The sequence below is a fragment of the Canis lupus genome, chromosome 9, assembly GCF_048164855.1.
Source record: "Canis lupus baileyi chromosome 9, mCanLup2.hap1, whole genome shotgun sequence".
In the NCBI taxonomy this organism is placed as follows: domain Eukaryota; kingdom Metazoa; phylum Chordata; class Mammalia; order Carnivora; family Canidae; genus Canis; species Canis lupus.
This window is the reverse complement of record NC_132846.1, coordinates 9,787,053-9,808,775: the sequence shown is the minus strand read 5'-3', so window position 1 is coordinate 9,808,775 and position 21,723 is coordinate 9,787,053. Positions and strand designations below refer to the sequence as shown.

Here is a 21,723-nt window from a genome sequence, read left to right as displayed (position 1 = left end):
AACAGAAATTCTTTCCACTCTGCAAAGCAGATGTTTTTGGTTTTGTTTTTATCCCTTATTATGTGTCTTCTAAGTGAGCTGTTCAGAAGAAAGGATTAAAAGGAAATCTCTAAATATGAAATCCCCTATGTGATTAGAAAAGAAAAAAATTGTAATATTTTTAAGAGCATCTCTACCCAGTGTTTTGTCATCAAAGACCATGACATTAAGTTTTCTCCCCTTCTAGACCACAAACAGTGTTGGATCCATATTATTCGAAAAACATTCTGATTCTCACTAAAACCTGGGAACTTATGCAAAACAGCATGGCCTACATCCATCAGATGGAATACTGTTCTTTGTGATGAGAATAAGAGTAGAGAGTAGAAAGGGTTTGAAGTTAATATGGAGTTCCTAAACTCTTGAAATTGGTATGCCAAGTATATGCCAAATAGTATGGATCATGGTTTAAACATATATGAGTAGCCAGTTGATGAGCTGTCTTTTTCAGAATATGTAAATGGAAAGTTATTTATAAGCAAATGTTTTGGTCCTAGAGAAATTCTGAGTTTACCTGAAGCTTTGAGGCTTCAGGGTACATATGGTAAGCCCAAACTAGCCACCATCTTCTATTCTAATCACAGTTAAAGTCAGCTGTGGGAGGCTGCCGCCCTTGAATGGTTTATAATCAGCTTGAGACATGAAACTGACTCACTTCTGGAAGTGTGGGGGCTGTTCTTTCACTCTTTTCAGTACATGAATGCCACCATAAAATAAGATTAAATGCCCTGGGGTTTCCCCCGCTGCTTCTCTTCCCTATTTGTTAACTTTTCATGGTATGTGGGCTCATACTGTATTTATATTTTCTCAGCTTCAAATTATCTCACTCACAATTTTGCATTGGGCAGCCTGGCTTGCTATACTTCTAAAATAGGACATATTTTCTTATTATGCTATATTTTATCACATTATTTTAAAGAGGTGAATACTTTAAAGATAAATAGATATAATACTAAACTCATTAAAGTTTAATATCTGTCTTGGTGCCCCACTCCTTTCAATTTCATCTCTTGGGAGATTACTTGTGAGCTTCTTTCACACTGTCTAAAGGTAGCTGTAAACTTGTCCTCTAAAATACCATTATTAGGGAATCACACTGCAATTATAGACTTTCTTCCTAAAGCTTCTAAATTTCAAGCTATAGTGTTTTATTTCCTCTTTTAAAAGTATATTGGCCTTCTAAATTATGGACCTATCCTCTAGGATCTTATAGGTATTTACCTTACTTAGGTGGTTATTATTTGAATTTTGAGAAATCTTGTAAAGATCTGTCCTACTTACGTTGTTCTTGCCATAAACTTCAAATTGTCTTCCTCAGCAATTCCACAAAGGTAAAAATCTAGTGTGATTGTATTAGCCTGGAAATTATGCCATAAAGGCAGTTAACTTGTAACCATAAACTAGAAGTATAAAGCTTATTGGTACCATGGAACAGAATAATAGAGAGAGAGAGAGATTAAACAATACTTTTTAAAATCTTTCTCTATCATGGACACAGGCATAAGCAAATTCTTTGAACCCCCCAGTATGCTTATCATAGCACTATTGCCAAGGAGTGTTAGCCATATATTAATACACCCTTGTGTTGGCCCCACACTGACTAAGGTACTGCTAGCTCTTACTATGGTGGAAAAAGATTATAGGCTTTCTCTGAATTCCAAGATTCTCTGGTATTGGCATAGTATCTCTGCCCCTTACCTGGACTAGATTAGTACCAATTAGTACCAATCAGTACCAATTAGTTCTAATTGTACCATATGGATAACTTCTGTATATTTTTCAGTTTGTAAGTAGTCATTTAGTTCTGACATTTTTGTTTCCTTTTCAATACCATCCTTGACACTCTCCCTCATTTTTGACAGTGTATTCATCCTCATTATGCACTACATTACCAACCTCCATCTCGGGTCTTTGATCCCAGAATTTTAATCTCATATCACTGATCATCTAGCATGTAGAGTACATTCAAGATGTATGTTCCATTTTATAAATTGCAATTGCATAAAGGCATTAAAGCATGACATTTAAAAAGCACTAAACAATCAACAAATTGACTCTTACCTCTGGTATTAACATAGCTGTATGAATCAGGATTCAACTACTTGTTTCCTTGAAAATAATTAAAACTCAATTAGAAAAATTTTCAAACTCTCACAATTCCAATTTTACTAAAATGGGAGACACTTATAATCTAGACTTTCCAAATTGATGAACAAGATCCCAAAGCCATGTGAGATAAAGCAGAAAGAAAGAGTTATGGATGTGGCACCTGGGTGGCTTAGTCAGTTAAATATCTAGCTCTTGACTTCAGCTCAAGTCATGATCCCAGGGTCACTAGATGGAGCCTAACATAGGGTTTTGCCCTCAGCAAGGAGTCTGCTAGAGATTCTCTCTCTCCCTCTCCTTTTGCCCCTCCCCCCTGCTCTGTCTCTCTCTAGAACAAATAAAATAAAATATTTCTAAATTTTTTTTAGAAAAAATTTAAAGTTATAGAATCTTAGTAGGAAGATCAAATCTCAAAAAGTTCCACCAAAAAATAAGCTCTGAAGGAAAGATGTATCCACTGAAATGCAAAAAACTATATACTCTTATTTCTGTTGTGGGTGCATCTAATGACGTGAGCTGCACTGTGTCAGCTATAATATTACTGACCCAGTCTAGTGCCACTAACAGAGGAGTCAGGAAGATACAAATAATAACACAAACACTGCACATGTTCTGAAAATGTCTTTCTCTGACATTTGAGTAAAAAAAGAGATTTTGTGTTGTGAAAATCTAGCAAACTTGCCATTCTTTCCTGACTGTTCTCCAGCCTAAGAATTTCCTACTAATAGCTAGTTGAGGAAATATAAAATCAGTCAGTGATGAATAATAAAAAATAAATAACACAGACATTAAAAGGAGAAAAAAGTACAACATAGGCAACAAAGAGAATACTCAGCAGGAAAAGATACTACAAAGAAAATACAATTGTAGCAAAATATTTCGGCAAGAACTTTAAAAACATAACAAAGCAAACTACTCTCTGAAGGAAGACAGAAATACAGAACTCAAAGAATAAATGGAAAAACAGTAGAATGAAATAAATTGTAAGTTGGCAGTTCTTGGAAAAGAATTAGAAGGAAAAACCTGTCAGTGTTAAAGACAGAATTCAGATGACTGCAGGGGTTTAGGCTTCTACATGATGGAGAAAACTGCACAGGACTTACCACCTACCATTACCAACTAGAAAAATAGGAAAATATAAATAAAGTGTTTTAAACATTGCACAACAGGCATTATATGATTCTGATCACTCACAGAAGAGAAAAAAAATAGGTGAGCTTTATAATCAAACTAGATTTCTGCTTGGAAGAACTTCCTGGACCATGCTCTTAGGAGGTAGATCCCAAGCAGACCTCAGTCATGTAGATGAGTCTGAGGCAAAGACAACAAAGAATGTGTGTCAAATAATTCCCAGAAATCACACACACACACACACACAAAAAGGAGTGTGTGTGTGTGAAGAGTTCAAGTTCCCAAAAGTCGGAGTATAGATTCCTCACTCACTGAATACCTACCTAGAGCATTCAATAGAGACACCAAGAAAGCTAAACTAGACCTAATGTAGACTGTCCCAAACCCACTCTACCATGGCTTCAAAGAAAGTCCTGATAGGATAAAACTGAACTGTAAGGAACTTAACTGCTTGGCAGAACAAAGTTATATATTAACAAATAACAATTTGAAGGAAAGTTTTAAAAATATAACACTCAGTGGCATGAAATTTATAATGTACAGCATTCAATAAAGTATTGTTACACGTGTGAGAAAGCAAGAAAATTAAATCCATAGTTAAAAGAAAAATCAGCCAACAGAAAAAGACCACAAGTGATAAAGATGAAAAAAATCGAAAAACTAACTTTCAAATAGGTATCCAAAAATACGCTCAAGAATTTAAAGAGTAACATGAACACAATGAAGAAAAACATGAAATACATAGCAAAAATATAAAACTCTAGAGAAATAAATACAATATGTGAAAAGATAAATTCACTAGATGAAATTAACAATGGATCAGATGTAAAATATTTTCACTCATATAAAGAAAAATTGAGTGTTTAAGACAAATATTAAAAATTCATTTAAAATTTTAGGTAGAAATACAATGTACAGCAAAAATAGCACAAAAATCATAGGAGGAAAATGGTATATGATTACTTGAAGATATATTGTGATGAAAGTATGTCAATCATAATCTAAACAGGGGAAACTACACAGTAGTTTGAACAAGGTAAGTATATTATAAAAGAAACATATTAAAATCTGTTTATTTTTTTGAAAATAAAAACATGAAATATAAACTAGAGAATGACGAAATTGGTTCTCTTTATATACAGAGTGGAAAGAATCACATGGAAGGGATATGGGATAGAGTGACACTGTTATGAGTATGCTTTTTTAAATAGTTGCTATTTGGAAGTACTCATAATCAAAAACTTAAACTAAATCAACACGTAACAAGAATGGAGGGAAACACCTAAAAACTAAATGCAAACCAAAAAAGAAAAAGGAAAGAAAGAGGGAAAGAAAGAAAGAAAGAAAAAAAGAAAGAAAGAAAAAAAGAAAGAAAGAAAGAAAGAAAGAAAGAAAGAAAGAAAGAAAGAAAGAAAGAAAGAAAAAGAAAAGAAAGAAATCAACGGTATTTCAAATAAAGGACATAAATGCACTGAAAAAGGAAAATATAATAATACAAGTAAGTTTTAACACAACACTTTGATTATATACTGTCAATCTAGGGAAGAGAAAGAACTAACAAATTTTGAACTATTTTAGTACATTTGTCGTTCTGTGTATAGATAATCAAACAAATGAGCTGTGAGTCATTGTGAATCAGGGTTTTCCCTGTGGAAGAAGGGAGATACAAATAAAAAAAAACTATAGATTCAGTTTGCAATTGAAGGCATCAATATGCACTCTTACTTTCATATGTACATGCATATCATAGTTCTGGTGAAAGGGTCTAGAGTCAATAATGCACCAGTAATGAGCATATCTACTGTCACAAAAGAAAAAAATCAAAGGTGGGTCAGAAAAGTGCAAAATTAGTCTAGAACATCTTATTGTATAAGAGTAATAGTATCCAAAAACAGGATGAGGACAAATGCCAAGAAGACAGAGAAACCAGCCTATAGGGTCTCCTGTTGGTCAAATCTAGAACAATTTGAGACTCAAAATAAATAAGATAGTAATGGAGTGTAACCCGATAATAAAAATAGAATCCCTAAGTCCATACTGATGAAAGATGATAAATAGATAGATGAGGGATTTATAAATATATGATAGGGGGAAGGATGGAGAGAGAGAAAGGATGATAGATGATAGATGATAGATAGATAGATAGATAGATAGATAGATAGATAGATAGATGATAGATAGATAGAATATTATCTCCATTACAGTAAGATGACACCACAAATACAGAGAGAGTAATAGAGTTGGAAAATTATTATTTTGCAACCCTCATAGTAAAGAGCGGTTCAAATAAAAATCACAAATGGATGCTAAATCCAGGGGTAAAATTAGGATAAACAGCAGGATATTTACATGATCCTTAAATGCTTCCCTGAAGAATTGCTTATTGGTTTCAAGAATAAAATAGTAATCATGCAGTGGAGAACCAGATGATCAAAATTAAGATCAACAATGTGGACCCCTGAATGTGATACCATGAAAAGGATATCTCCTTTGTTGTATTCCAGCCAGTGTATACAACCTGAGTCTCATCATGAAGAAAAATCAGACAACTCTAAATTGAGGAACATTGGATAAAATAATTGGCCTTGACACAGGTCAATATTATGACAGATTTTTTAAAAGTTTGGGGGTGACTGGCTGGCTCAGTAGAGCATGTAATTCTTGATCAGGGTTTTGAGTTTGAGCCCTATGTTGGGTGTAGAGATTACTTAAAATATTTTTTAAAAATTAAGTCTGAAAAAAAATTAAGTCTGAGGAAGTTTCCAACTTAAAGTAAACAACAAAAAAGGCATAGAAGTTAAATATACTTACTACATGACCCAAGAGTGGATACTCTACCAGTGTTAAAGATATTATAAAAGGAATGCTTGGCTAGCTCAGTTGGAAAAGCATGTGACTCTTGATCTTGGGGTTGTGAGTTCAAGCCCTATGTTAGATGTAGAGATTACCAAAAAAATTAATAAACTTAAAAAATATTATAAAAGATATTATTGGGAAAAAATTTAAAGACAGAAAAACATTTTATCAAAGTTAAGTTTCTTAAATTTGATAACTATATTTGGATTACATAAGAATATTTTTTTTCTTAGGAATCACTAATTACTCGAGTTTTAAAGGAAGAAAGGGCTTAATACATACAACCAACTCTCAAATGATTTAGAAAAGTTAATCATACATACATATGAGAGAAAGACAGTGTGCATGGGAGAGATGATACAGCAAACGCGGTAAAATATTAAAAAGTTAAAAATCAGTAAATATGAAAAATATCTAGACATTTTCCATACTATTCTTATAACATTTCTGTAAATTTAAAGTTTTTTTTTCAAATTTTAGTTTAAGTATGTCATTTACAAGTATGTGGTGAATAGTATAGCAATCAATAGTATTTAATAAATTATTATATATAGTGTAATAAAAGTCTGGTGAAGTTTAAATAATAAAAATCAAAACAAAATATTCAAAATTTGTGGAAAGGGATGCTGTGGAGAGAGGTAGGAAAGGGACTTACTTTAAATAAATAAAACATTAGCAATACACACACACGCACACACACACACACACACACACATCCCTACTTAAATAGAAAGATTTAAACATGGAGTGCTTCTGGGCAGCCCGGGTGGCTCAGCAGTTTAGCATCCCCTTCAGCCCAGGGCCTGGTCCTGGAGACCCAGGGTCGAGTCCCATATCAGGCTCCCTGCATGGAGCCTGCTTCTCCTCTGCCTGTGTCTCTGCCTCTCTCTCTCTCTGTCTCTCATAAATTAATTAATTAATTAAATCTTTAAAAAATAAAATAAAAATAAACATGGAGTGCTTTCAGAATCTGCAAGTAAGCATTATCAGCAATAGCCAAATTATGGAAAGAATCCAAACGTCCATTGACTAATGAATGGATAAAGAAGAGGTATAGGGGAGATCCCTGGGTGGCTCAGCGGTTTGGTGCCTGCCTTTGGCCCAGGACTTGATCCTCGAGTCCCAGGATGGAGTCCCACGTCGGGCTCCCGGTGCATGGAGCCTGCTTCTCCCTCTGCCTGTCTCTGCCTCTCTCTCTCTCTCTCTCTCTCTCTCTCTCTCTCTGTCGTCTATCATGAATAAAATCCTTAAAAAAAAAAAAAAAAAGGAAGTGGTATAGGGATGCCTGGGTGGCTCAGTGGCTGAGTGTCTGCCTTCCACTCAGGGCTTGATCCTGAAGTTCTGGGATCCAATCCCTCATCAGGCTCCCCGCCAGAAGCCCACTTCTCCCTCTGCCTATGTCTCTGCCTCTCTGTGTGTCTTTCATGAATAAATAAATAAAATATTTTTTAAAAAAGAAGTGGTATATGTACACAAGGGACTATTACTCAGCCATCAAAAATAATGAAAATTTGCCATTTGTGAGATGGGCAGAACTAGAGGGTACTATGCTAAGTAAAATAAGTCAGTCAGAGAAAGACAAGTACCATATGATTCCACTCATGTGGAATTTAAGAAACAAAACTGATGAACACACACGAAGGAAAAAAGAGAGAAGCAAGCAAACCGTAAGAACTCTGAACTACTGAGAACAGACTGAGGGTTGCTGCAGGGGATGTGGAAAGAGGCACTAAACAGTGATGGAAATTAAACAGGGCATTTGTTGTGATGAGCACTGGGTGTATATGTAAGTGATGAATCATTAAATTCTATTCCTGAAACCAACATTATATTATATATTAACTAACTAGAATTTAAATAATAATTTGAAGGAAAAAAACAGAAACAAAAAATCTGCAAGTAGTCATTATCAGAGCTGTAGATGCAGATAATGATAAACAAGGAAGTTACAAGAAATTCGAAGTTATAAAGCAACTGAAGGAGAAGAACAGAAGAGAAAGGGCAGATAGATAGCACCAGAAAATTTTTAAAAAGAAAACCTGAAGTAATGGACTCTGTCCACTTAAGCTGCTTTCACATTCCCTCTTCCCTTGGTGAGAGTTGATCTGACTGAGCCAGACTGGCAGACCTCAAAGGTTCACTGGAAATAAAGACTGGAAGACATCCTGGCTTGGTAGGAGGCAGGAATGAAATCCAATAGAGTGTTTAGTACGGACTTGTCGATATAACCTTTTATTTTAGAATAGTTTTAGATTTACTGAAAAGTTTCAGAGGTAGTACAGGGAACACTCATATACTACATGTTGTTTCTCCCATTATAAACATCGGATGTTGGTATGCTATGTATGTCCCAATTAATAAACAAATTCTGATACATTATGATTAACTAGAGTTCATATTTTATTCATATTTCCTTATTGCTTATCAAAGGCTCTTTTCTATTCCACACTTCCACCCATGATATCACATTAGTTGTCATGTCTCCTGAAGCACCTCATGATTGTGACAGTTACTCAGATATTCCTTGTTTTGGGTGATCCTGCCAGATTGGAGGAATACTGGTTAGGTGTTTTGTTCAATGTCCCTCTAGCGGGGAGTTATGTGTTTTAGAGAGGAAGACCACATGGGTAAAGTGCCATTCTTATCATATGTCATGAATACATATTATTGGTATGAACCGTCATTGTTTATGTTAATCTTGACCACCTGGCTCAGGTGGTATTTGTCTGGTTTCTTCACTGTAAAGTTACTCTTTTTCCCCACCTTTTCATTCTGTACCCTTTGGAAGGAAGTCACTATGTGTAGCCCACACTTAAGATGTAAAACGTTATATTCTATCTCCTTGAGGGTAGAGGCTCTATATAAATCATTTGGAATTCTACTACACAGGCTATTTGTCTGTTCATTCCCATTTGTTTGTTGACTCAACCACTTATTTATATCAATTGGATTCATGGATGTTTATCTTATGCCTTGGAATATAATTCAATACCACTTTATTTTGATGCTCAAATCATTTCAGCTTTGGCCATCAGAGGCTATTTCAGTTGGTTTCCGTATCCCTTTGACATACTGCCATCACTGTGTGTGTGTGTGTGTTGAGTACTTCCTTACTTTCTGACAGTAGAAGGTTATCCAGGCTCACCTGTATTTATATATATCTGTATATGTATATATATAGAGAGATAGATAGATAGATATAGATATAGATATAGATACACACACACACACACACACACACACACACATTCCCTGCCAAAGCCTTAGAATCAGCTTTTTCTCCAGGGAGCCCTAGTTCCTTTAATAGGAGAATGGTTTTAGAAACCAAGATCTACGTGTTAAGTGTACTAAGTGTGCTTGTTGCTACTAGGTGTCTTTTCTTCTAGACCCTCTCATCTAACAGAGTAAGAAAATATATGGGTTTATATATGGGTTTTGTATATGCAATATGTATATTATAGTAATGTCTATAAATATTACTATCTGTATCCTTCTGACTTTATATTAACCTAAGATGAGTTAATGCCAATGTTTCCCACTCTATTTTATTACCAAATAGGCCATTCTAGCCTTTTCTTATTTGTCTGTATTCTCCAGCTCCAACAGTGAGAAACATGGCTTCTACCATCTGCCATCCATCTACCTAACTGTTGAATTTTAGCATATATGCATAGTGGCTTCAGAATTGTTAACCCATACCTTTATGGAAAACAAATATTAATTGAAATTATAACTGTTTATGTGCAATGCCTTTGCCGTTGGTCTCACAGACTCCACTCATTTCCAAACTTACCATGGCCAGAACCTGTACTCCCCATCCCTACAGTGAGGTTGTTTTGTTAATGTCATAAAGTTAGATTGTTCTGTGACAGTATGCATTCCATTCTGAGATCTCCCAACCTTCTGAAAGATTTTTTTATTTGCATACATCAAAATTCATTCTAGTTCTATAAAAAGTCCTATGGGTTTTGACAAAGGCAGAATGTTGTGTATCCATCACTCCTCCATCATATATAAAACTTATCTCCACAAACCCCTGCTTCTTGACCTGAACCAACCTGCCTGCAAACATCATCAATGGATATGCCCTTAAAAATTTATTATCCTTAAAAAAAATTCATAAGGGGCACAATCCACCCCCCTACTTTCAATTTTCCATACTCCCCAGCTGGAATCTCCTCAGCTTCTTTTATCCCCTACTCCCTCAACCCCCACTCCCAGCTGCCTGCATTTCCTTAAGGAAGGATTTTTTTTCCCCTTCTCTTCCTCCCACACAGTAGGACTGTATGACTAGACCAGACAAGCAGTAGAACTTTCCAAGAAGTAACTTCACCAAGATGTCCAATGATAAGTAAAGATCCAATGATGAGAGCACCAACACCAACAGTGGTAGTTCAGATGCAGACCAGAGAGACCTCACTGCTCCAGAGCCTGAAGAACAAGAAGAAAGAAAATCTTCAGTCACCCAGCAAACAAAACAAAACAAAACAAACCCCCAATCTCTCTATCAAAATGACTGCTAAATTTCTGTTACTGAGAAAAGACTTCAGAAGGAGCTAACTGAAGCCATCCATGTCCCTCTTCCCTACTACCATGCTGAGCCTAAAGGAGATAACATTTCTGAATGGAGATTAACTATATATTTGGCCCACTAGGTTGCATGCATTGAAGGTGGTGTGGTTTTTCTGGATACCATGCTTTCATCCAATTATTCATTTAAGCCACCAAAAGTTACTTTCCACACCAGAATCTATCACAGCAACATCAACAGTCAAGGATTTGTCTGTCTGAATATCCTTAAAGAAAACTGGAATCCCACTTCCACAGTTTCAAAGATTTTGCTGCTGACTCGTTCCCTTTGGCAGACTGCAAGTCTCCAGATACTACAGTTGGAAGCATTGCTTCTCAGTATTGACCAACAAAGCAGAACATGAGAGAGCGGACACCCAGGACTCCAAGATGGCTTCGCCCGTACCAGTGAAGGAAAAGAAGCTCATGGAGGTGAAACTAGGAGAGCTGCCAGGCTGGATACTGATGCGGGATTTCACCCCTAAGGGCATTGCTGGAGCATTTCAAAGAGGTTACTGCCTCTTGTATTACAACAAGTATATCAATGTGAAGAAAGGGGGTGTTGCTGGGATTTCTATGGTGCTGGCTGCTTATGTGCTTTTCAACTACTGTCCTTTTTTTTTTTTTAATTTATTTTTTATTGGTGTTCAATTTACTAACATACAGAATAACACCCAGTGCCCGTCACCCATTCACTCCCACGCCCCGCCCTCCTCCCCTTCTACCACCCCTAGTTCGTTTCCCAGAGTTAGCAGTCTTTACGTTCTGTCTCCCTTTCTGATATTCCCACACATTTCTTCTCCCTTCCCTTATATTCCCTTTCACTATTATTTATATTTCCCAAATGAATGAGAACATATAATGTTTGTCCTTCTCCGACTGACTTACTTCACTCAGCATAATACCCTCCAGTTCCATCCACGTTGAAGCAAATGGTGGGTATTTGTCATTTCTAATAGCTGAGTAATATTCCATTGTATACATAAACCACATCTTCTTTATCCATTCATCTTTCGATGGACACCGAGGCTCCTTCCACAGTTTGGCTATCGTGGCCATTGCTGCTATAAACATCGGGATGCAGGTGTCCCGGCGTTTCATTGCATTTGTATCTTTGGGGTAAATCCCCAACAGTGCAATTGCTGGGTCGTAGGGCAGGTATATTTTTAACTGTTTGAGGAACCTCCACACAGTTTTCCAGAGTGGCTGCACCAGTTCACATTCCCACCAACAGTGTAAGAGGGTTCCCTTTTCTCCGCATCCTCTCCAACATTTGTTGTTTCCTGCCTTGTTAATTTTCCCCATTCTCACTGGTGTGAGGTGGTATCTCATTGATAGGTCTTCTAAGCACAACATCTCCAAAGAAATGAGAGCTTTAAATGATACACTGGACCAGATGGATTTCACAGATATCTACAGAACTTTACATCCAAACACAACTGAATACACATTCTTCTCAAGCGCACATGGAACTTTCTCCAGAATAGACCACATATTGGGACACAAATCGGGTCTGAACCGATACCAAAAGATTGGGATTGTCCCCTGCATATTCTCGGATCATAATGCCTTGAAATTAGAACTAAATCACAACAAGAAGTTTGGAAGGACCTCAAACACGTGGAGGTTAAGGACCATCCTGCTAAAAGATAAAAGGATCAACCAGGAAATTAAGGAAGAATTAAAAAGATTCATGGAAACTAATGAGAATGAAGATACAACCGTTCAAAATCTTTGGGATGCAGCAAAAGCAGTCCTAAGGGGGAAATACATCGCAATACAAGCATCCATTCAAAAACTGGAAAGAACTCAAATACAAAAGCTAACCTTACACATAAAGGAGCTAGAGAAAAAACAGCAAATAGATCCTACACCCAAGAGAAGAAGGGAGTTAATAAAGATTCGAGCAGAACTCAACGAAATTGAGACCAGAAGAACTGTGGAACAGATCAACAGAACCAGGAGTTGGTTCTTTGAAAGAATTAATAAGATAGATAAACCATTAGCCAGCCTTATTAAAAAGAAGAGAGAGAAGACTCAAATTAATAAAATCATGAATGAGAAAGGAGAGATCACTACCAACACCAAGGAAATACAAAAGATTTTAAAAACATATTATGAACAGCTATACGCCAATAAATTAGGCAATCTAGAAGAAATGGACGCATTCCTGGAAAGCCACAAACTACCAAAACTGGAACAGGAAGAAATAGAAAACCTGAACAGGCCAATAACCAGGGAGGAAATTGAAGCAGTCATCAAAAACCTCCCAAGACACAAGAGTCCAGGGCCAGATGGCTTCCCAGGGGAATTTTATCAAACGTTTAAAGAAGAAATCATACCTATTCTCCTAAAGCTGTTTGGAAAGATAGAAAGAGATGGAGTACTTCCAAATTCGTTCTATGAAGCCAGCATCACCTTAATTCCAAAGCCAGACAAAGACCCCACCAAAAAGGAGAATTACAGACCAATATCCCTGATGAACATGGATGCAAAAATTCTCAACAAGATACTGGCCAATAGGATCCAACAGTACATTAAGAAAATTATTCACCATGACCAAGTAGGATTTATCCCCGGGACACAAGGCTGGTTCAACACCTGTAAAACAATCAATGTGATTCATCATATCAGCAAGAGAAAAACCAAGAACCATATGATCCTCTCATTGGATGCAGAGAAAGCATTTGACAAAATACAGCATCCATTCCTGATCAAAACTCTTCAGAGTGTAGGGATAGAGGGAACATTCCTCGACATCTTAAAAGCCATCTATGAAAAGCCCACAGCAAATATCATTCTCAATGGGGAAGCACTAGGAGCCTTTCCCCTAAGATCAGGAACAAGACAGGGATGTCCACTCTCACCACTGCTGTTCAACATAGTACTGGAAGTCCTAGCCTCAGCAATCAGACAACAAAAAGACATTAAAGGCATTCAAATTGGCAAAGAAGAAGTCAAACTCTCCCTCTTCGCCGATGACATGATACTCTACATAGAAAACCCAAAAGTCTCCACCCCAAGATTGCTAGAACTCATACAGCAATTCGGTAGCGTGGCAGGATACAAAATCAATGCCCAGAAGTCAGTGGCATTTCTATACACTAACAATGAGACTGAAGAAAGAGAAACTACTGTCGTTCTTACAAGGAGCTCAAACATGAACGGCTACGCAAGTACCACTGAAGAGGGCCCAGTGTGGAAGCACATTTGGCATTCCTGACCATGACTTTTGCCTGGCATCCTTGAATCCTTCCATTGCTTACATCACAATTAATATCCAATAAAAGTTGACTGGTACTCGAAAAAAAAAAAAAAGCAGAACATGACAAGAGATAGAGAACAGCATTCACATAATTTCTATGCAATGTGAAGGTACAGGGACACCTTCTCACTGTGCTGCAAATCTTTTTTAATTTTTAAAGATTTTATTTTTAAGTAATCTCTGCACTCAACATGGGTGCAAACCTACAACCCAGAGATCAAGAGTTGCGTGCTCTAGTCACTGAGCCAGCCAGGTGCCCCTATGCTGCAAATCATTATAGCCTTTTCAATACGGAATTCTGCTGTTGTTGGGGAGGAAAAAATTTCCTTCTACCACTGTAGGTTTTTTGGCTGGTCTGATAATCAAATTAACATAAAACAGATTAACAGGAGAAAAACAAATTTAATTACACACATATGGAGATCCCATAAAAATATGAGATGAGAGGACAAGTCAGGCAGGTGAAGCTTACATGAGTGAAGGAATGAGATAGAGGCTGGGGCCTTCAAAGGGAAGGAGGGTACTTCACAAGATAAGAAGAGCAGATGTTTAGTAATTAGATGTTTGTCTTGCCATACAAATAGGTCATTCATAGAAAACAAAAAGTTATTTCCTGGTTATAGCTCTTTCTCTGAGCTAGGCCCCCTATATAAATTTTTTTAGGTAGTTTAAGGAAGAGGTGAGAGTTTTTCTTGAGCCTGCTGGGTTTTGATTGCCTTCAGCTCAAAGTAATCCATATGCCAAAGCAGCACATTTTGGGAATATTTGTTCTGAACCCCTTCAGTATATATACTTCTTTGCTTTGCTTTTATCTCTTAAAGACTTAAAGACTCCCCCAAAAGGATAAATGCCAACAAGAGTAGACTTTTGTAGCTGTAGATTAGTTATGTCTAAAATGTCTACTTGTGGGTGTCTGGGTGGTTCAGTTGGTTAAGCATCTGCCTTCGGTTCAGGTCATGATCTCAGGGCCCTGGAATTGAGCCCTATGTTGGGTGCCCTGCTCAGTGGGGAATCTGCTTCTCCCTCTCCCCTTCCCTTCTGCTCATGATCTCTCTCTCTCTCTTACTCTCCCTATATTATAGTGCATTTGAACCTAATTTATTATCCGCATAAAGTTATAAAAGTAGACATAGAGGATCAGGAATGAGGTTATTTATAGTAACCCTATATCTCTTTGTGACTATGTGGTTTGTGCTGTTGTGAAAAATGTTTTACCTTTTACGTATGTCAACTTGTAATAAGGGAATGTTTTTTTACCCTTTATAACTCAGAGACCACCTGATGTATCATCTCAAACACAGTAAATATGCTCCTGAAAGCAAAAAAAAAAAGGAAAGAAAATCCTAATGGATTTAACAACAGCTTTATAAAATACAGAATCTGAAAGACTATATTCTAATTTCCTCTTTGTATATTTGTAATCTCATGAGAGCTTATCTATATTACCATGAACACCCATGCCCAGCACATATCTAGCACACCACAGAAACCCAAGGACCATTTTTGAAGAAAGATATCAATTCTGGCTTATCCTAATTAAAATAACCCATATGGTGTTTTCATTATAAAATGTTTCTGATTTTCAAAGTTTTTAGATTGGAAAATGTAGAAAGGTAACTAAGGCCTTGAGTTTCAATATCTATTCCATAGGTATATTTATGATGTAACACATTCATTACCAACTAGCTCTATAGAGTCCTACTAACTCAGAAGGGATTCTGCATACACATAATGAATATTTCATCATGTCTTTGCCTATACATTGAAAGTGTGAACAATTTTTTTAATGGCCTAGATTTCCTCTTTTAAAATGCTACAAGAAATTCTGAATAAGGAAATTACACATATTTATATCCAAAACAAAAAATGTTCACAAATTTTATTTTCTACAATTTGGAATATGTTATATCTATAGGCAAATAAGGTCAAGCTTATAATTTTCATAAATGTGATTTTGCAAATTTCATAAAAGCTAAAACTCTTTTACTTAATGTAATGAACAGGTGATGGTGACATGCATAATGCAATTTTCACAAATGAAGGTAAATGTAAGTTCATATTTCTGTATTCAAGAAAAATATGAACTAACTCAATAAAGATGAGCAATATTAACCTTAAGGAGTTAATCATCAGAGTGAATGAGGGAAAATAGTATAATTAGCAATATCTGAAGGTAGTCATTAAGGTGAACCAAGGCACATAATATAGTTTGCAATATAATGTAAACAAAGCCAAAGTTCCCATAGCAACACAAACTTTTCTTCAATGTACACATACCGTATTTTGGATTACCAGTTAGAGTTCTAAATTTATAGTTTCTTATGCATGTGTGTAATAAGGGTATGTCAATATGATTCTGAGAACAATGAGATTTATATATTCAGATTCAAATATGTTTAAATTTGCAATCCTCACGCTTAATTTTCTATATAGTTGACATCCCTTAAAATTATTCTGGCATTCAAGTTCATGCGATGAAATTACATTTCTCTCATTCATGGCAATGTTTGTTAGTACCTTTATTGTTTAAGCATGTATGTTTTAGGGTACATGTATTTAGGGTACATTTCACATGGTATGTTTTAGGGTACATGTATTTAGGGTACATTTCACATGGTATGTGAAATGCAATTTTTACAATTTAATGATTAAATCTAGTGGTAATAAAACATAAGGCTATGTAAACATAAGTATGTCTAATAGCCAGCCCTAAATTATTTCATGTGACAATACGATAGTAACTACCCTAAAACAATATTCTTTACTCATCAGGGACAATTGTATTGAGTTATTTTTTTTGCAGGGAAAATTTTTTTCTTCCACAATTCCAGCTCAAATGAATCCACTCCAATATAGCTGTATCTTTAGCTCGGTTTTCTTCTTTATGAAACAGGGCTATTTAAACATTTACACTTACAAGGCTCTTTACAATCATTTTTGTGTTAATCCTCATAACATTATTGTAAATGTGCCAGGTGAGGTTAACTCCAATTACTTGTATCTTACATATGGAAAAAGAGACAAACACCTAAGGTCACACAACAGTAACAAGTGGACAAAGCAGTTACTTAACCGACAAAGTTTAAGTCTTATTTAAATAGGCAGAAAAATAGGGGTAAAATCTTGTGTTTTATTTCATATTCACATATTTTATTCACCTAACTACAAATCCTTATTTATTTTTATTAAGAATTGGTAATCTAATGCTTAACATATTCTGGAGAATCCTAATGACTAGTTCAAGAAGAAATTCAACTCTTTGAGGTTTAAATTATTGACAGATTTTACTCATGGTAAAATGGAAAGAGTTTAAAAGAGGCTCAGTTTTACTAATGTATCTTTCCTCAATTCCAAGCCCCTCAAATATTTATGTCTTTTGAATTATATTATGATAGGGACAGAAAGATCAATCTTTAAGTGAAGATTAGTGTGAAGTCTCAAAATTAACCATTTGGAATTCAAACTCTCAGTGGTGCATCACTGAGCATCTGGCATGAGATAATATTATTTTCTTATAATTTAAATAGGCAGAATGAAAATATAAAAATCTCACCAACCTTTCCAGAAAGTATAGAATTGCCTTTTTGTATTAGTTAAGATATATTTATTTGATAAATCCATGTATAAGAAATCCAAGAAGCTGAAAACTAGGATAAGGGTTAAAATTCCTCTTCAATTAAAAATGAAGCAAAATAGGGGCACCTGGGTGGCTCAGTCAGCTAAGCATCTGAATCTTGATTTGGGCTCAGGTCAAGATCTCGTGGTCGTGAGACGGAGCCCAGTGTCTGGCTCCTGCTCAGTGGAGAGTCTGCTTGAGATGATCTCTCTCCCTCTCTCTCTGCCCCTCCCCTCACTCAGCTCTTTCTCTCTCTAAAATAACTTTTAAAAATCTTTTTATAAAATGAAGTAAAATAAATAATAGTAAGAAGGATCATAGATGGTATTAATATTTTAGCATTTTCTAGTATCTAGATATATTATCATTGTGGTACAAATATAAATGGTTTCATTCATGTTGCTATTAAAGTGAAAATACATGTGTCAGGATATAAATTTTAAAACAAAGATGTCCAATTTTAGGAGGGAAAATCATCTCTTTTGAAGATCATGATAAATATTCAAGTTTTCCTTCCTTAAGGTAATATTTTTTGTCTAAGTCAACATACTTTACCATTTTTAAACTTTTCTCATCATATTTTTGACAGCAGGTTTTCCAATTTTGACAGCTCTTTAAAAGTAATTTTAACAGCCGAGTGATTTCTCTTCTAAGCAAAGTCAGATTATGTGAAATGTCAATGTAAAAACTATACACTCTGACACATAATCATTTTTAGTTGAATTTACTTATTAATTTTGCTTGCTCTTACTAATAAAACATAAGTGCTTAGCTAATTGTATTGCTTTTTGAAATGTTTTAAAAGTATTAAAACTGTATCCTTTTCACTACAAAATGTCTCACTTTATCACAATTAGTTTCCCTTCCAAAAATGGAGAGGAGGGGGAAGCAGTAGCACGGCTAGGCAGATAAAAGGCAATTGAGAGGCTGAGTAAAGTGGCTACTGTAAAGTGGAAATACAAGCCTGCGTTGGTTAAACTAGCATAGAGGTAAATCTGAATCCCTCAGGGACCTCTGGCAAAATATATGCATGTCCCTTCTCCCGTTACCCACACAGCCCTATATTCTCAACTCCCATTGCTGAGATTCTGATATACTCCCAGGGCAGAAGGAAAGGGAGTATCTTTTCACCTACCCACCTGATTGAAAACCTCTGGAAACAATTTAAATAAAAACTGACAATTTTCTTGAATAAATTAATCCAGTTAATTTCCTCAGTCCTTTATTTCATAATCAAAGTGTTGCAGGTGGTGAAGTAATTACCTGGTAAATATAAATAAATGGGTTATCAGTTCAAAAATTATCTTCTCTTTTTTAGTATTTGCTCTAATCTCCTGTTCCTTGATCACTTTACCTCAGCAGTTGAAAGCTTTTTTTCTCCATAGAGTGACTTTGTCATATCTAAGGAAAAAAAAATGTTTTATAGAAGAAGATTTCATTTTAGCTAATGATCCCTCACCAGGGGTTAACTACCATCTTACCATTATTCTAAGTGGGATTAAAATGTCACTTAATGTGTATCAAAAGAAATGCCAATAAAGCTAGCAAAGCTTAGAAAAGTCAAATTAGCTTTATTGGACAAATTCATTGAGGAATATACATTGTCTAGACTATTAAATTGGATTTCAAACTATTCCACATTCTCCATCATTGTAGAAGTGTTCCACTTCACAGTTAATGAGTAGACCTGCCTGAGAGGAATTAGAGGCATTAATTATATTTTGTAGAATAAACAAGTAAACAACAAGAAACTGTCAAAAATCACAAATAGGACTCAACAACTCAATAGCATCGCTCAATAGAAAGAGGAAAACAATGGAAAAATAACAAAGATACTGAGAAAAAAAAAGTATTTCCTATGAGACTATCAGTCAAGTGTAAGAACAGATTATCATCTCTCCAGATAATGTCTCAAATAACTTACCTTCCAGGTAGCTTTTCTCAGGAAGCTATTAAAGGATCTACTCCACCAACTGAAAGAAGTGAGTCAAGGAAATGGGATCTAGCAATCCACACACAGGGAATCAAACTTAGGAAAGAGACACAAGTGTCATTTTGAGGAATTGCCAAATGGTTTTACAAAGTGCTGTACCATTTTACCGCCCCTCCAGCAATATGTGAGAATCCCTGTTTCTCCATATACTCATCAACACTTCCTTTGTCCATCTTTTTTATTTTAGCCATCCTCATGGGTGTGAAGTGGTATCACATAGTGCTTTTGATTTGTATTTCGCTAGTGACTAATGTTGTTGGACATCTTTTCAGGGATTACCGGCCATTTGAATACTCCTTTAGAGAGACATCTATTCAAATTATTTGTCCATTTTTAAAATAAGTTACTTTTTATTGTGGACTTGTAAGAGTTCTTGGTATATTCCAGATACATATCCTTTGTTATACACATTATTTATAGATATTTTCTCCCAATCTGTGGGTCAGAATATACTTTTCAGCCTAAAATTTAATTATATTTTTAGGATAGAGCTATGCAAAATGATTTTTGGGTGCCAGGAAGGAAAATTGATTCACTTGGCAAGTATCTTGCACTTGAGACTAGAACAAAGCAAATCCAGTTTGTACAGTTGAGCAACACGCTTGTTTTCATATTATGCAATTAATATAAAGTTGGTGAAAAGAAATTTTGATTTTTTTTCAATTTCTCCACATTCTCTATCTCCTCCACTCTCTGCCCTTTAGCCTACATATGCAAATAGAGAGCTAAGATAGAGAGCAATTGGGCATTACTTAAAATACTATTATAATGAAAAATAAAAACTTGACTGATAACGCTAAAGAGTTAAAAGAAACAAACTTGACAAATCAGCCTTCTGCAAATTGGCCTTTGGGAAAATTATCTTCCTCAAATAAAGATTCTTGTAAAGGAAACTAACAAAAATCTAGGTCAGTGTGATATGCTTGTCCTGTATTAACAGAGTATATTTATGAGGCAATGGTTCTTGAAGACCTTTTGAGTCTTAACAACACAGACAGTAGAAAGTAATGGTATGTGTTTATATTCATTATTTTTTAAATTTCACTACATAGAATTGCATTCAACATCATATATTAAATACTTACTACACACAGACACAAAATGCAAAAATGAACAAAACAGGCACAGCTCCTGTTTCATTCTCTGGAGTCTCAATTAAGTCCTATCTCTAGAGGGCAGAAGTGCCTAGAATACTAAAGTATTATTAAATGTTTGTTCATATTTTAGCTATTGACTTTTGTGAGTTGTATACAAAACAAAATAAGAGCCCCGCCTTCAATTCATTTGAAGTCTATTTATTATAAGAGACTGAAAAATAAACATTTTCACCAATGTGTAGTGTCATGATAGAAGTAAGTATGGCCCTTAACTCCATTTACAGAGTTGGAAGTTGTTAAGAGAAGATTTTATCAAGAAAGTGACATCTAAGCTGAGACTTCAAGGACAGAGATTGAAAATTTGAAAAAAGAGTAAAAGCATACTGGGCCAAAAGTAAAGTCGATAAAAAGGCCCAGAGGGGAAAGAGATCATCACACATTCCTTCTGACCAGATCATAATTTCTAAAATTCTAGAATAGGTCATTTTAATGTACTTTCATTCATCCATAATGAGTTTTATAAGTAGCTACCAACTAGCATCCTTTTTCAAGTGGGAAATCTAAGATATATTATTGAATAAGATTGAATTATTACATGCCTGATATCAGAGCCTTTGAAATCAACTAGTGCAATGGAGGGTTGACAGGCTCAGACCAGAAGAATCAGAGAAGAAAAATACATTATTAATTGTTTCCTCAATTCATCAGACATCACATGATTTGTAAGTAATTACAAAAAATTAAAATTCAATAAAGTATTTTCTTTACACAGCCTTCCTCAAATCCTCATTCATTCATTCATGTGTTCATTAAACAGATATTTATCAAACTTACCTTAGGGCATGCTTTAAGTACTGGAGATTAATCACAGACAAAATAAGATAAAAAGGACAAAGTCCCTGACATAACGGAGCTTACATTCTAGTGGGAAAGAGAAACAATAAACAAGTTAAATAAGTAAAATATATAGTTTGTTAGTTAAATGGTAAGGGCAAAGCTGAAGTAGGGAAAAGTAATAGGAAGCATTGGAGGAGGGTTGAAATTTTTGATA

General features: G+C 35.4%; 1 long non-coding RNA gene and 1 pseudogene across 1 annotated transcript in view; one reads left to right on the top strand and one right to left on the bottom strand.

Moving 5' to 3' along the window:
• LOC140639354 (uncharacterized) overlaps window positions 1–9,969 on the bottom strand; it is a 48,380-nt gene extending 38,411 nt beyond the window's left edge. The window contains exons 1-2 of the long non-coding RNA XR_012036095.1: window positions 9,926–9,969; window positions 2,101–2,148 (exon numbers count right to left, since the gene is read on the bottom strand). This is a non-coding gene — a long non-coding RNA (uncharacterized lncRNA). The remainder of the gene's footprint in view (window positions 1–2,100; window positions 2,149–9,925) is intronic.
• A 500-nt stretch (window positions 9,970–10,469) lies between these two features.
• On the top strand, window positions 10,470–15,270 carry LOC140640652 (ubiquitin-conjugating enzyme E2 E3 pseudogene; annotated as a pseudogene).
• Window positions 15,271–21,723: the final 6,453 nt, after the last annotated feature.